Source organism: Pelodiscus sinensis, chromosome 1 (assembly GCF_049634645.1).
Source record: "Pelodiscus sinensis isolate JC-2024 chromosome 1, ASM4963464v1, whole genome shotgun sequence".
NCBI lineage: Eukaryota > Metazoa > Chordata > Testudines > Trionychidae > Pelodiscus > Pelodiscus sinensis.
Window position 1 is genome coordinate 241,587,652 of NC_134711.1, and position 13,791 is coordinate 241,601,442.

The following is a 13,791-nucleotide window of genomic DNA, read 5'->3' on the forward strand; positions in this document are numbered from 1 at the left end:
TTGGGAGGTCATCAAATCCAGTCCTCTGCCCTCAGAGCAAGACCAAGTACCACCCCAGACAGATTTGCTGCAGATCTCTAAATGGCCCCCTTAAGGATTGCACTCATAACTCTAGGTTTAAGCAGGCCAATGCTCAAACCACTGAGTTATCCCTCCCCCCAACAGAGTCTCTCATTTGAACTGAGTTAAACATAGTCTGACTTCTTTGCTTTCCCCCAGTAACTGCAAGCATTGATGATCATATCTCACATTTCCTGCATTTAGTGTTAACACAATTAGGGACCCCACAACAGCCAAACTGGTTACAATGGGCAAAATACCATTCTAACTGTTGAATATCTAGTAGGTCTGAGCAAAATGAGTGAACTGTATTTACATGAGAGCACTCAGGATTTCCATCCCATTCCAGCTGGTTGTAATGGAAGCATTGATTTGACCCTGCTTACAAACTACTTTTTCTCCAGGGGGAGGAAAGTCTCAGAGTGGAGCAAACAATGTTGGGGAGCCATGAGACCATGGCTGAAGAGGAAGACAGACAACTGAGGCAACATGAAAGAGTGAGTGAGCACATCTTGAAACAGAGTGAGGGATGAGACTATGTAAGTACAGGCCCAATACATGGACAGAACATACTAGACACCCAAGAAACAAATCTCCTTTGGAAAGCCAAAGCCAAGTCCATCACTTAGATATGTAGTCAAGACAGTGTCTGTGGGGTGATGATTTTAACAGTTGTTTTGGTTGTTTTGGTTCAATTGTAATTAAGTGCAAAATGTCACTAGTCTTCTGCCTCTGGAGATCCTTCCTCTTACCATCTTCTGCATTACCTTCAGGGAAGTGCCTACAGAATGGCAATATCTCCTCAAGAAGGTCTAAACTTCAAATGGGTAGATACTAACATCTGTAAGAGGTGGCACCTATGTCAAAGGGAGAAGCTCATCCTGTTGATGTCTACCCTGGAGTCAAGTCAGGTTAGTGGCATGGCCTGGGGGCTGCATTTTTGTACACTTTTGAGCGATGTAATTATATTGACCCATTTGCAATGCTCTAGCTGTCTTGGTTCCAGTATGTTAGAGAGACAAGGTAGATGAGATGATCATGTTATTGAACCAAGTTAGTTGGTGAGAGAGACAAGCTTTCAAGTTTATGCAAAGCTTTTCTTCAAGTCTGGGAAAGGTGTGTTTCAAGGCTTGGTCTAGAGTACAAAATAAGGTGAGCTTAACTATGCAGCACAGAGGTGTGAAAAATCCTTATTTATCACAAAATGTAATGTACCTTTCCCCAATATATTAAATGTTCCAGTAACTATGTGGGTGAAACCAGGCAATTGCTACCCTCTGGCATGAATTTACAAAGGGCAGTGTAGTGAAGATGACCTACATCCCTGTATAGATAAAGCTGCAGCTGTGTTTCTGTAGCATTTCAAGTGTAGTCTAGCCCAGAGTGTCACAACTAAATACAAGATGGAACAGATTGTTATGCTCAAGGACTTAGCACATGTTGCAAAAGATCATACCAAGTGAAATGCTTTGTTAACACCCCTGCAGTCACAGGACAAAAAGGGGTCTTAGTGGGTTACAGATTCTTGTAATAAACCAAAAATCCAGTGTCTTTATCAAGACCTGGATTTTTAGTGTCTAGCAAAGTTAAACTTCTAGGCTTGTCTTTTGAAGTGTTGTGCAGGTTTTCTTTCAGAATGAGGACTTATCGATCATTTTTTATCTGGCCTCTTTGTGAAAAGTGTTCATCCACAGGCAATAAAGTATTTTTGTCTTTTATCTTTTTCCTGTGTACGTTCATGTGAGAGTGCTGTGATTGTCTGGTTTCATCCACATAGTTGTTGGGGCATTTCACATATTTGAATGAGGTACATGGCATATTGTGACAAGCATGTGCAGGTACCCTAGGTATTGAACGGTCTGTTTGATCATTGTAGCAGAGTAGAGATTCCTATAGACCAGGCATGTCCAAAGTCCGGCCCGCGGGCCAAATGCGGCCCGCGGTCGGATTTAATACGGCCCCCCGCTTCTCCCGGCTCCCCGGTGCTTTTTTTAACTGGCGCACGCAGCGCGCCGCTTCGGACCGTCGCCGCCGCCGCGGTCCCAAACCCTGCCCCTGCACTCCGCTTTGGGGCTGAGAGTGCGGGGACAGCCCCCGCTTCCTCCCCCTCTCCTGGCTCCCCGGCGCTCCTCTGAACTGGCGCCGCTTCCGGCCGCGCCGCCGCCGTCCATGGCGGCCGCTGCGGTCCTAAAGTCTTCCATGTAGGGCACGTCCGCAGCCCCGCTCCCGCGCTTGGCTACGGGTTCGCCCTGCCCCCGGGCCGCCGTGAGGCCAGCGTGCCCTGTGCTCTCCGCCCGCCTCTGACCCTGCAGGCCCTCTACCTTGGGGCTGAGAGTGCAGGGACGGACTCCGCAGCTGCTGAGATCAGGGACGGACTCCGCAGCTGATCAATCTCAGTATCTGTGATTGGCCCTGCGCACTGTCAGCTTCCTGGCGGGCTCAGGCACGTGGAGCTGCGAACATTAGAGACTTCGCCACAAACGGGCTCAGGCATGTGGAGCTTATCATTAGAGACTTCGCCACAAACAGCCACAAAGGCAAGAGAATTCTTGTTGGGCAGTGTATTAGTGCAGTGTATTACTTGGGCAGTGTATTAAACCTCTGGCACTGCGCTCACATGATCCCTTCCCCTTCTGGTCAATTTAAAAAAATGGCGACTGTAAATAAGAGAAGGAAAGTTGACAGTGAGGGCCGCCGCTTCCAGGACAGGTGGAAAGTGGAATATTTCTTCACTGAAATAGAGAATCACTGTGTTTGTCTGATATGCCAAGAGACTGTGGCTGTTTATAAGGAATTTAATGTCAAGAGACACTACCAGTCGAGACAGAGCACATACGACAAGCTTACAGGGCACGACCGCAGTGAAAAGTTGAAGCAATTTGAAGCTGTTTTAATGTCACAACAGAAATTTTTCATAAGAGCCCGTGAGTCAAATGAAAATGCCACAAGGGCGAGCTATGAGGTGGCAACGTTAATTGCTAAAAATTGCAAATCTTTTGCTGAGGGTGACTTTATCAAAGAATGCATTATGAAAATGGTTGAGAATATCTGTCCCGAGAAGAAGCAAGAGTTTGCCAACATTTGCCTGGCTCGTAACACTGTAGCACGGAGAATTGAAGAGATTTCATCAGATATTAAGAGACAGTTGACATCCAAAGGAGTGGATTTTGACTTTTTTTCAATAGCCTGTGATGAAAGCACGGACCTATCTGACACAGCTCAGTTGCTGATTTTTATGAGAGGGGTGGACAATGAAATGAATGTGACTGAAGAGCTACTTGACCTCCGGAGCCTCACGGACCAAACAAGAGGAAAAGATTTATTTGTTTCTGTTAGTTCCACCATAGATGACATGAAACTGCCTTGGAACAAAGTTACTGGGATTACTACTGATGGGGCACCTGCCATGGTTGGTGAACGAAGTGGATTATCAACCCTAATCTGTAACAAGGTGATCGAAGAAGGAGGCAAAGCTATTAAACTCCATTGTATCATTCATCAACAAGTTCTCTGTGCTAAACATCTCAAATATGATCATGTTATGAAACCGGTGCTAAAGACTATTAATTTTATTCGCTCTAAAGCCCTGTGCCACCGCCAGTTTAAACAGTTTCTACTGGACATCCAGGCTGAATACGAAGATGTTTTATATCACAACGATGTAAGATGGCTCAGTCGGGGGTCTGCACTGCAGCGTTTCTACTCTCTCCGAAAGGAAATCGGAGAATTCTTGGAAACAAAGGGACAACCAATGCGAGAACTATCTGATCCTATTTGGCTGGCTGATTTGGGGTTTCTAGTTGACATAACAAAGCATCTGAATGTACTGAACACGAGTCTTCAGGGGAAAGATGCAGCGGTGAACCAGCTTTATTCACACCTCAAAGCCTTTGGGACAAAGCTGCAACTTTTCATAAGGCAGTTGTCACAAACACAGCCCAATACCATACATTTTTCAGCGTTGCAGGAAATAATGAACAGTTTTCCACAGGACAATATCAGTGCGCAAACGAGCAGGTATGCAGCAGACATTGCATCTCTGGCTGGGGAGTTTAAACGGCGCTTTCAGGACTTTGCAGCTATTGAAAAGGAGATCAGCCTTTTCTCCTCTCCATTCTCTGTTGACCCCGAGGATGCTCCAGATCAGCTGCAGCTCGAGCTCATTGAGCTGCATTGTGACAGCGAGTTACGCAGTCGTCACCAACAGCTCTCTCTTGTGAACTTTTACCGCCAACTGGATAAGAGCCGGTTTCAAGAGATTCGAACATTGGCTAAGAAAATGCTGAGCTTGTTTGGCTCAACATATATGTGTGAGAAGACATTCTCTGCTATGAACTTTAACAAGAACCGCGTGAGGACAAGACTAAGTGACTCTCACCTGCGTGACATTTTGCGCATCAAAACCACTGCCTTTGAACCAGACCTAGCCTATGTGCTGCAGTCCAGATCTCAGTTTCACCCTTCACATTAGTGTAGGCAAGTTTTTTTTTCAATTGAGATGAATACATTGTAAAATCTCAGTTAATGTCAGTTGGTCTAAATCAGTTATAAATATATTTGGACACAACATGTATAGTTGGTGTTATGTCGTTTGCCGTTTGCAATAAACTTTGCATAAAATAGTTAATTTGCATTTAATTTTAATGGTTCAAAGAATGTCAGGCAAAATGGTCGGCCCTCACGCATGTTCACTTCATCAAATCTGGCCCTCTTTGAAAAAAGTTTGGACACCCCTGCTATAGACTTTGCACTTGTTATGGCCTGGTCTGGTACACCCTAGAGTCAGTGTCCTAGTCTATGGGAGCTTGCTGCTGCTGAGCTTGAGTAGGTAAGGGGGGATTGTTTGAAAGTCAGAAAAGTGGGGATGAGAAAGACTTCCTTCAGGATGGAGTCCTATGGGTTGTAGTTTATTAATACCCAGTGTGGGTTCCAGTATGGGGTGGCAGGTGACAACTAGGGATGTGCAGTTGAAGGGGGGGTTATTTCTGTATAAACAGAGTATTTGTAGGGTCTGTTCCATGATGTAAATTACTTCTCCAATGGAGTGTTATAGTTTTGGATGAAGGCAGTTTTGACTGAGTTAAATTATATATCCTGGACTTTCTCCTCAGACTATATTCTGTATTATCTGGATGCCTGGCTAAAGATAACAGATTTCTCTAGCACTTTTTACACTCCCAGGTTTTTGTGAGAAGCTTGGTGTTAAAGCATAAATCTGTGGCAGACAGAGTTATAACCATCTGGTACTGTCTCAGCCATTTGTAGCTGCCACCTTCCTTCTCTATCACAATGTTTTGAAGGGGAAATGAGACTATAGCAATCCTTTCACCCAACTATTTTTTTCATGGTGAAAAGTCATGAGAAAGCAGAGCGAGATAGAACTCATAGGTTTACACAAAGATTGGAACACTGAAGGCCTGTGGAGCCATGGATCTTGTGACACTCAGAATCCAGATTTCAGAGTGTATTAATAGAATTACCATGTGATCTTAGACACATCTACAGATTTTAAAGCTAGAAAAGTCCATTCTAATAATTTAGTTTGATTTTCTATATAACACAGATAGGACCTTGCTGCTACAACAAGGTCTCACAAAACTTTAAAATCACTGGTTATACTGGCTATTTGTATTTGTAACTCATGGTTTATTCATTTAATGATGATACTACTTTTCAGCTCAGTTAAATAGAAAAGACAGCTGGATTCATCACCTCCCAGTATAGCAAACATTTTATATTTGGAAATTCATGAACCAGCCCAACAAGAGTAAATCAGTAGCCTGGCGTGTGGGCTGAAATTCTACTTAATATACAAAATTAAAGGAGTTTTGTGCTCTTACACGAATTACTGGTGAATGTTTGCCACCATGAAGCCATAACATTACTTGGAACAAATATTAGCTCCTATTTAAAAGTGTTGGAATGGCAGGGTTGCTATAGGTCAGGATTAGAAGTGCTAATTGAAAGCTATCATAGGGTATGTCTACACTACAGCGCTAATTCGAACTAACTTAGTTCGAATTAGTTAATTCGAACTAAGCTAATTCGAACTAACGCATCTAGAACTAAAAAGTAGTTCGAATTAGCGTTTTGCTAATTCGAACTAGCACGTCCACACTGATTGGACGCAGGGGCGCATTTAAGGGCGGCTGAAACCGGTTCTGGCAGGGCATCAGGTCAGCAGTTGCTTTGTGTGGCTGCTGTCTGAGGCTATCTGAGGCTCGTGCTTAAAGGGACCCCCCCGGACAGCCGGTTCTCAGCTTTTCCTGCTTGCTTGCCAACCTCGCCGAGGGACAGCAAAGCGTTGATCTCTGCGCCCGTGTGTGTCAGTGCTTCCCTTCGGGGATGCCACTGCAGGTGGCAACATGGAGCCAGAGCTCGCCCTGCACCTTCTGGTGCACTTTCTGGATTTGCTGCTGCAAGCCTGCCAGCAATGGCTCGAGGCTGCCTGGCACCTCCTGGTACACATCAGCCCCTTGCCTCTCCACCTGGCCGCCCTGGGGGCCATGGAGGAGCCGCGGCGGCATCCCGGCCTGCCGCATCTGGCGTCTGGACACCAGCAGCGACTGGTGGGACCGCATCATCCTGGAGCGCTGGGAGGACCGACAGTGGACCCAGAACTTCAGGATGAGGAGGGACACCTTCCTGGAGCTCTGCGAGTGGCTCGCCCCTGCTCTGCGCAGAAGGGACACTCGCATGAGGCCCGCCATCCCCCTCCAGAAGCGGGTGGCCATCGCCCTCTGGAAGCTCTCGACGCCGGACAGCTACCGATCCGTGGTGAACCAGTTCGGCGTGGGAAGATCCACCGTCGGAGCGGTGCTCATGCAGGTATGGCACTCGTTGGCCACTGCACCAGGGGGGGGGAGGGGTGCTGCAAGGAGGGGATGGGCCGCCCCAGGGACAAAGGGGGGGAGGGAGGAGGCGAAAGTGCCCCGCACCGGAGGGGTCGGTCTGTCCCGGCCGTACTACATGCCGCCAGGGGGGTTGCTTCCGGGAGTGGGGTGCGGGGCACTGCCAGGGCACGAATGCTCCCAGCCACCCGGGCGCCCTACTGATTGGCGCTTTGCTGTGTCTCTCTCCGCAGGTGGTCAAAGCCATCAACCGGGTGCTGCTCCGCAGGGTGGTCCGCCTTGCCAACCCGGACGCTGTCATCCGGGGATTCGGCGCCCTCGGCTTCCCCAACTGCGGGGGGGCCATCGACAGGACGCACATCCCCATCCGTGCCCCGGAACACCAGTCCTCCCGGTATGTCAACCGCAAGGGGTACTTCTCCGTGATCCTGCAAGCCGTGTGTGACCACCGGGGACAGTTCACAAACATTAATGTGGGCTGGTCCAGCAAAGCACATGACGCCCGGGTGTACCGCAACTCCTCCGTGTGCCAGCGGCTGCAGGACGGGACCTTCTTCCCTGACCGCCACATCAGGGTCGGGGACGTGGACATGCCCGTGTGCCTGGTGGGGGATGCCGCCTACCCACTGCAGCCGTGGCTGATGAAGCCCTACACAGGGCACCTCAATCCCTCCCGCCAGGCCTTCAATGCCAGGCTGACCAGGGCCCGCATCGAGGTGGAGGGGGCCTTCGGGTGACTGAAAGCCCGCTTTCGATGCCTCCTCACCCATCTGGACCTGGCCGAGCACAACATCCCTCCCGTGGTGGCAGAATGTTGTGTGCTCCACAATTTATGTGAGAGAAAGGGGGAGGCTTTCCTGCCAGCCTGGATGGCTGAGGCTGACTGCATGGCTGGCCACTACGGTCAACCCTGCACCGCCGCTGTCCGGGAAGCCCAGCGGGGGGCTGTCCGGATCCGGGAAGCCCTGCGGGAGAGCTTCCTGGTGGAGGAGGAGGACTGACCTCTCCCTGCATGCCCCACTGGGGCCTTCTTCCATCCTACCCCCTTCCGCTTTCCCCTACCTACCTACTGTCAAATAAAGACACCTGTTTTTCAAACAAAAACGTATGTTTATTTAACATAACTGGGGTGGGGGAAGGGAGGAGGGACGGTGGGAGAGGGGAGGCGGAAACCTGGGACGAGGGAGCTGGAAGGGGAGGGAAGGGAGGAAGGGAAAGGAAAGCTCAGGGGTGGGGGTCCGGCTGCCTCTCCTGTCTTGCAACACTGCGGGTCCGGGGGTGTTGGTGGGGAATGGTTGTGGAGGGTGGGGCAGGAGGGACAGGGGGTGTGGAGGAAGCAGGAGCGGGAGCAGGAAGGGGAGCAGGGGGATCAGGAGGGGGAGCAGGAGGAGGAGCAGGGAGAGCAGGGGGAGCAGGAGGAATTGGGAAGCGTTTGAGAAGGCTCTGGAGGTGGCCTCGCAGGGCACGGCCCTGCTCCTCCAGTGCCTCCAAGCTCCTCCGGTGCAGTCTCAGGTCCTCCTGGACCCAGTGGTCCTGGAGACGGAGCTGTTGCTCCAGGAACCGGAGGTGCCGCCTCTGGTACTCCTCCTGGTTCCTGGCTCTCCTGCTGGCCCGGGCGCAGGCGGCTGCTGCAGGCGGTGTGGTGCGCCCTGCAGTCCCAGGTGCTGCGGCTGTGGTGAAACAAGAACAGCGGTCAATTACCCCAGGGGCCCAGGTGTGTGAAACCCAGCTCCCCTCTGCAAGGCCAGGGCCCCTGCAGGATCCCCAGCTGCTGCTCCATGGTGGGCAAGGCCCAGGCGCACGGTCCCTGGGCTCCCTCTCTCCCCAGCCCCCCGTACACATAAGGGGAGCACGATGGTACTCACATGTGGACGCCTCCCCGGCCTCGGATGACACAGGCGAGCAGCTCTGTGGGGTGCCTCGGGGGTCCCGGGTCCTGGGCAGGCTGCCGGCAGGCTCCTGGCTCTCGGAGCCCTCCTCCTCCTCCTCCGTCTCTGGGAGCGGTCCCTCTGCCCCAGGGTCTATCACGTCCCAGGGGGCAGGGACGGCATAAGCCCCCAAGAGGCAGTCCAGAGCCTGGAAGTGGGGGCATGCCTCCGGGTCGGCCCCTGGCAGGCAGGCCCGGGAGTAGGACTGCCGCAGGTCCTTGATTTTCCAGCGCACCTGCTCCCGGCTGCGCTGGTGGCCCCTGGCGGCCAGGCTGGCAGCCATGCGGCCGTAGACTGCTGCGTTCCTGTGTCTAGTGCGGAGATCGTGGACATTGGAGCGCTAGTGTAGCGCCTATGAAAGTTTGTTCGAACTAACGTCCGTTAGTTTGAACTAACTTTGTAGTGTAGACATACCCATAGTAACTGTCCAGTTTTACCCAAGGCTATCAGCTTCTAACTTCACAGCACTGACATTCAATCAAAACTTAAGAAGTCTTCGAGGTACTATATATATTCTTTAAAAAAAACCAAAACCACAAGCAAACAAAAACCAGAATTGCTAGTTGCTATTTTTGTGAAAAATAAGCCCCCACATGATTGAGTGAAATCCCTCTCTGCCTTGAAATTAAGTCTCCACAATGTTAGCTGCAAAGAAAGCACATTTTCTCACTACAAGGGAAGATTCAGCTGTACAAAATATATGGCATTTAAAAATCAAGAAGGCCTCTGAGAAGAATAATTGCTTTATTGTAGGGGGTTTCTACAATTCAGATTACCTGACACACTGACATTAAAATGGTCTAAGGTCCTATTGATCATAGGTAATGCATATTTTAACTAGCAGACAAAATGTGTTAAGAATAATCTAAGATCTTATGAAAACTTCAAGTTAAGATTTAAGAAAACACAATTGGTGATGGGGGGAAGAAGAGGGAGGGAACCATCAACTAGTTGCTGTTTTGTATGTTCGCCAACAATTAGACAATTCCAGAAAGACAGAGCAGATCACACACACCAAAGATTTCAATAGAATGCACTGAGACACTTCACTGGAGAAGTAGATCAAATAATGGAACAAGCCACCCAGATACCTAGAAAGAGCCTGCTTCAAACAGAAATAAAACCTCTTCTGGCTATACACCCTTAGCTGTTCTCTACCACCGGACATTGGAACTCATGGGAGGTGTCATCAAAGAACAGCAACTCATACTTCATGGAAACCTCATCTTTAAAGAATTTTTTCCTGAACTTCCACCTCTGGCCTTCAGACAACCCCAAAACTCATAATCAGAAGCAAGCTTCCCACAACAACATCAAATGAAAACAGGCCCCACCCCTGCCAGAACAACAGATGCAAAATGTGCAGACATACCTCCACTGTTGCAGTGATAAGTGTCCCCGATAACATCTTTCAAGATCCATAGGTCGGACCTCTGCCTTTTGTAATATGAGGTATACTTCATATAGTACACTAAATGCCACAGTAACTATGCTTGGTTTCACCCACAATCACTAAGCTTTCGAATGCACACAGGAAAATGATAAAGGACAAAAGCATCCTATCACATGTGGTGAAACTTTTTTCATAAAACAATCACTCTATATCTGTATCAGATCTCATCTTCAAAGGATACTTGCACAACACTTTAAAAAGATGACACTGGGAGGTTCAATTCATAGTTTTGTGAAACACTAAAAAAATAAAGGCACTGGGTTTTTGGTTTATTACAATAATTTGTAATCCACTGATGCCCTTTTTGTTTTATGGCTACAAGGGTTATAATGGTTCCTTATTTTAGCATATGGTTCTTTATTTTAGCATAAATAGTTTGAACAGATAAAATATGTGCTATCTTGTATTTCGCTGTGCCACTCCTCATATCTTTCCCAGATTTGAAGAAGAGATCTGATAGTTTTAAAGCTTTTTTCTCTCACCACCAGACGTTGGTCCAGTCAAAGATATTATATCACCTACCTTGTCTTTGCTACAGAAACTGCAGTCAAGATAAGCAGAGAAGAGAGAGAAACTGCTGGAAGACAAAGAAACTGCAAGACGCCTCAAGGATAATAAAGACAACACGGATTGAGCCAGAAACTTGAATGTGAACAATGGTTAAAAGGGGAGTTTTAAATTGCTACAGAATTTAACTGGACAAGAATACACCAATAAAAAATAAATCCAAAAAGTCCAGATGAGATTCTCCACTGCCCTGCACTTCACACAGTCATTTACACCAGCACAAACAGAATAGAGACTGCATAAAATTAATTATTCCAATTTAATAGCATTTTACACATGATAGATATTGGTGCCAATGACTTTGGTATAGGTGCAGGGCAACTGAGAATCTACCAGCCTAGATATATGTCCCAAAGTGCCTTTCATTTTGAGATTGACATGACTATTGGCTACTATGGACTTCTTACAAAGAAGGTAGTTTACTTAATGCAGTTCACCCAAGGATGAATGAGATGGCAGTAAATGGTACTTAGCAAACAGACTTTTCAGAGAATTCTCTCATTTCCTTTTCACAGGAAAATATTGTTCTAACAGAAACCATAACCATCAAGAGCTTCAAATGTGGTGGAAAGTTTCATGGGACAGAAAACCTCACAGCTGACCAGTTGGGCTTAGTCTGCAGGGCTGTTCCACTGCTGTGTAGACTTTTGGGTTCAGAGAACCCTGGAACCTTGTAAGGACTTATTCCTCAGCCTGAACCCAAGAGTCAATGTAACTTTGAAACAGCTGCACAGTGCAAGCCCTGCCAATCCCAGTCAGCTGGCTTGGGCCAGCCACTGCTTTTCCTTTGCTTTGTAAACATACCTTTCATGCAGGGGTGAGCCATAATTTTCCCAGGCAGGCCACTCCATGAATTTTGGTAAGTCAACGTGGGCCACACATTTCTACTATATTAATTAAATTACCTCACTGTCTATTGTAAAAAAATGTCATTATGTTCTTTACACAACAAAGTAATGACACTTAATAACAATTAACTGAAGACACAATTATCCACAGCTTATCTTGGAAGGCAATTTATATTGCAAACTGTTTTGTGACCACTTGTAACATTTGTAACACAAACACTAATGCTAAACTTTTTCTTACAACCTATGTTGATTATTAAAATTAATTGTAAAAGAAGAAATGAAACTCCCTCAATGTGAAGAAAAAAGTCTCTGATAGGCATTAATAAGGGAGATGGTCTTGCCTGGCCCCTGGACAAAGTGTGGGGGAGGTCAGGATGGGGTCTTGGCTGGAAGGTGCATGGCTAGGGCCTAGCTTCACCCAGCCAGCCCTTCTGCACTGCCTGAACTGTGCTCTCTGGGGCTCTTGCAGTGATTTACAGGGCCTGATGCTCCTACCGCTGTTGCATTAGCAGTTGCTGGTGGTGGCTGGAGTAAAGTTCTCAATTGCCAGGAGTCATGGCAGTTCAGACAGAAATGTCAGATGGGCCGAATCCAGCCCTGTGGGCTGTATTCTGCACACTTCTGCTTTGGGTGTAACTGTAATTTGGGTCTTCTTTAAGGCCCCTTTACACTTCCAGAGTGGAGGTAGTCAAACCAGAATCAGGGATGCACGAGTTTAACAGTTCAGGCACTAAATTGTTGAATAATGATAACAGGCAGAATAATCAGAATGGATGCACCCTCCAATTACAACAGTAGCCCTGCTCTATAAGGGTGTGTCTAGGCTACATGGCTCTATCAACGGGGCCATGTAGATTAGGGTTATAGGCAAAGTGAAATGAGGGGGCGATTTAAATAATCGCCACTTCATTTAAATTAAAATGGCTGCCGCGCTCTGCCGATCAGCTATTTGGTGGCAAAGCCCAGTAGTCTGGACGCTCCACGGTCAACATCAAAGGCATTTGTCAACCTCACCGTTATGCCTTGTGGGATGATGTTTACCAGGGAGGTCAACAAATGCCTTTGATGTCGACTGTGGAGCGTCCAGACTACAGCGCTGTGCCTCCAAACAGTTGATCGGCACAGTGCGATAGCCATTTTAATTTAAATGAAGCGGCAATTATTTAAATCGATACTTCATTTCCCTTTGCCGAGTAAACAAATCTACATGGCTCCGTCAACGGAGCCATGTAGTGTAGACATATCCCAACTGTTTATGTACCAGAGTCTGTGTATGTTCTCCCTCTGTTCCCCCTTCGGAAGTCAGTAAGAAATTCTTCTACATCTTTAGCCGATTAGATAGTCTTTCATATTTGCAGTTTTCCTGAGTTTTATTCTTGTGTGCTTTTCCCTATCTATTTTTTAAAATTATTATTATCCCAAAATGATCAGCTAGTTGCAGTCTGAAGACAAAGAGCCCTTCCTCTGACCTCCCCTGAGTTAAAATATTGACAATTTATTATCTTGTAGATGGAAAGTACATTTGTAATGCATCTCTGGGTGCCATAGATCTCATGTTCAAAGGTTATCTTCATATCTTCAGATCAGGTAGGCCTATGGTAAGTCCAAGGAACATTCAAATGTCAGATTTCAGTGTTATGGCACACAGCTCAAATATGTTCTTGTTCAAACCCCTCTGACATTCATCACAGAGCAGTTGCTGAAATTTTGTAGATGTAACTCAGCACAGGCCAATTCTCTTGACATACCACCCAGTCAAAAAGCACCAATGTCTTAATAAAATGGTGTAAGAAGCATGTTGGGTGTTCTGTCAGTCTGAAATTTGAAGCTTGTTTAATGCCATAAGTGACTGTAGAACATGAGACTTGATTCCCTGTCACTAGCATACATCCCCATACACTGTAAATGTGGAAACCAGTGTCTAAACAGTAAGTTGCAAAATGAGAAATAACATGATAATTTTTATGAACAGGAATGAGTGAACAGTTCTCTGAACTGCATAACAGGAAACTGAATCAACATGGAGTATGAAAGCTTATACCGGTTTCCCCTGCAAATGGACGAAAGCGTGAATTTAAACT

General features: G+C 47.3%; 1 long non-coding RNA gene across 1 annotated transcript; it reads left to right on the forward strand.

The window, feature by feature from the left end:
• Positions 1-462: 462 nt before the first annotated feature.
• Positions 463-11,938, forward strand: LOC142827058 (uncharacterized). The gene is made up of 3 exons (XR_012901432.1): positions 463-557; positions 834-971; positions 10,831-11,938. It is a non-coding gene; the product is annotated as an uncharacterized LOC142827058 (long non-coding RNA).
• Positions 11,939-13,791: the final 1,853 nt, after the last annotated feature.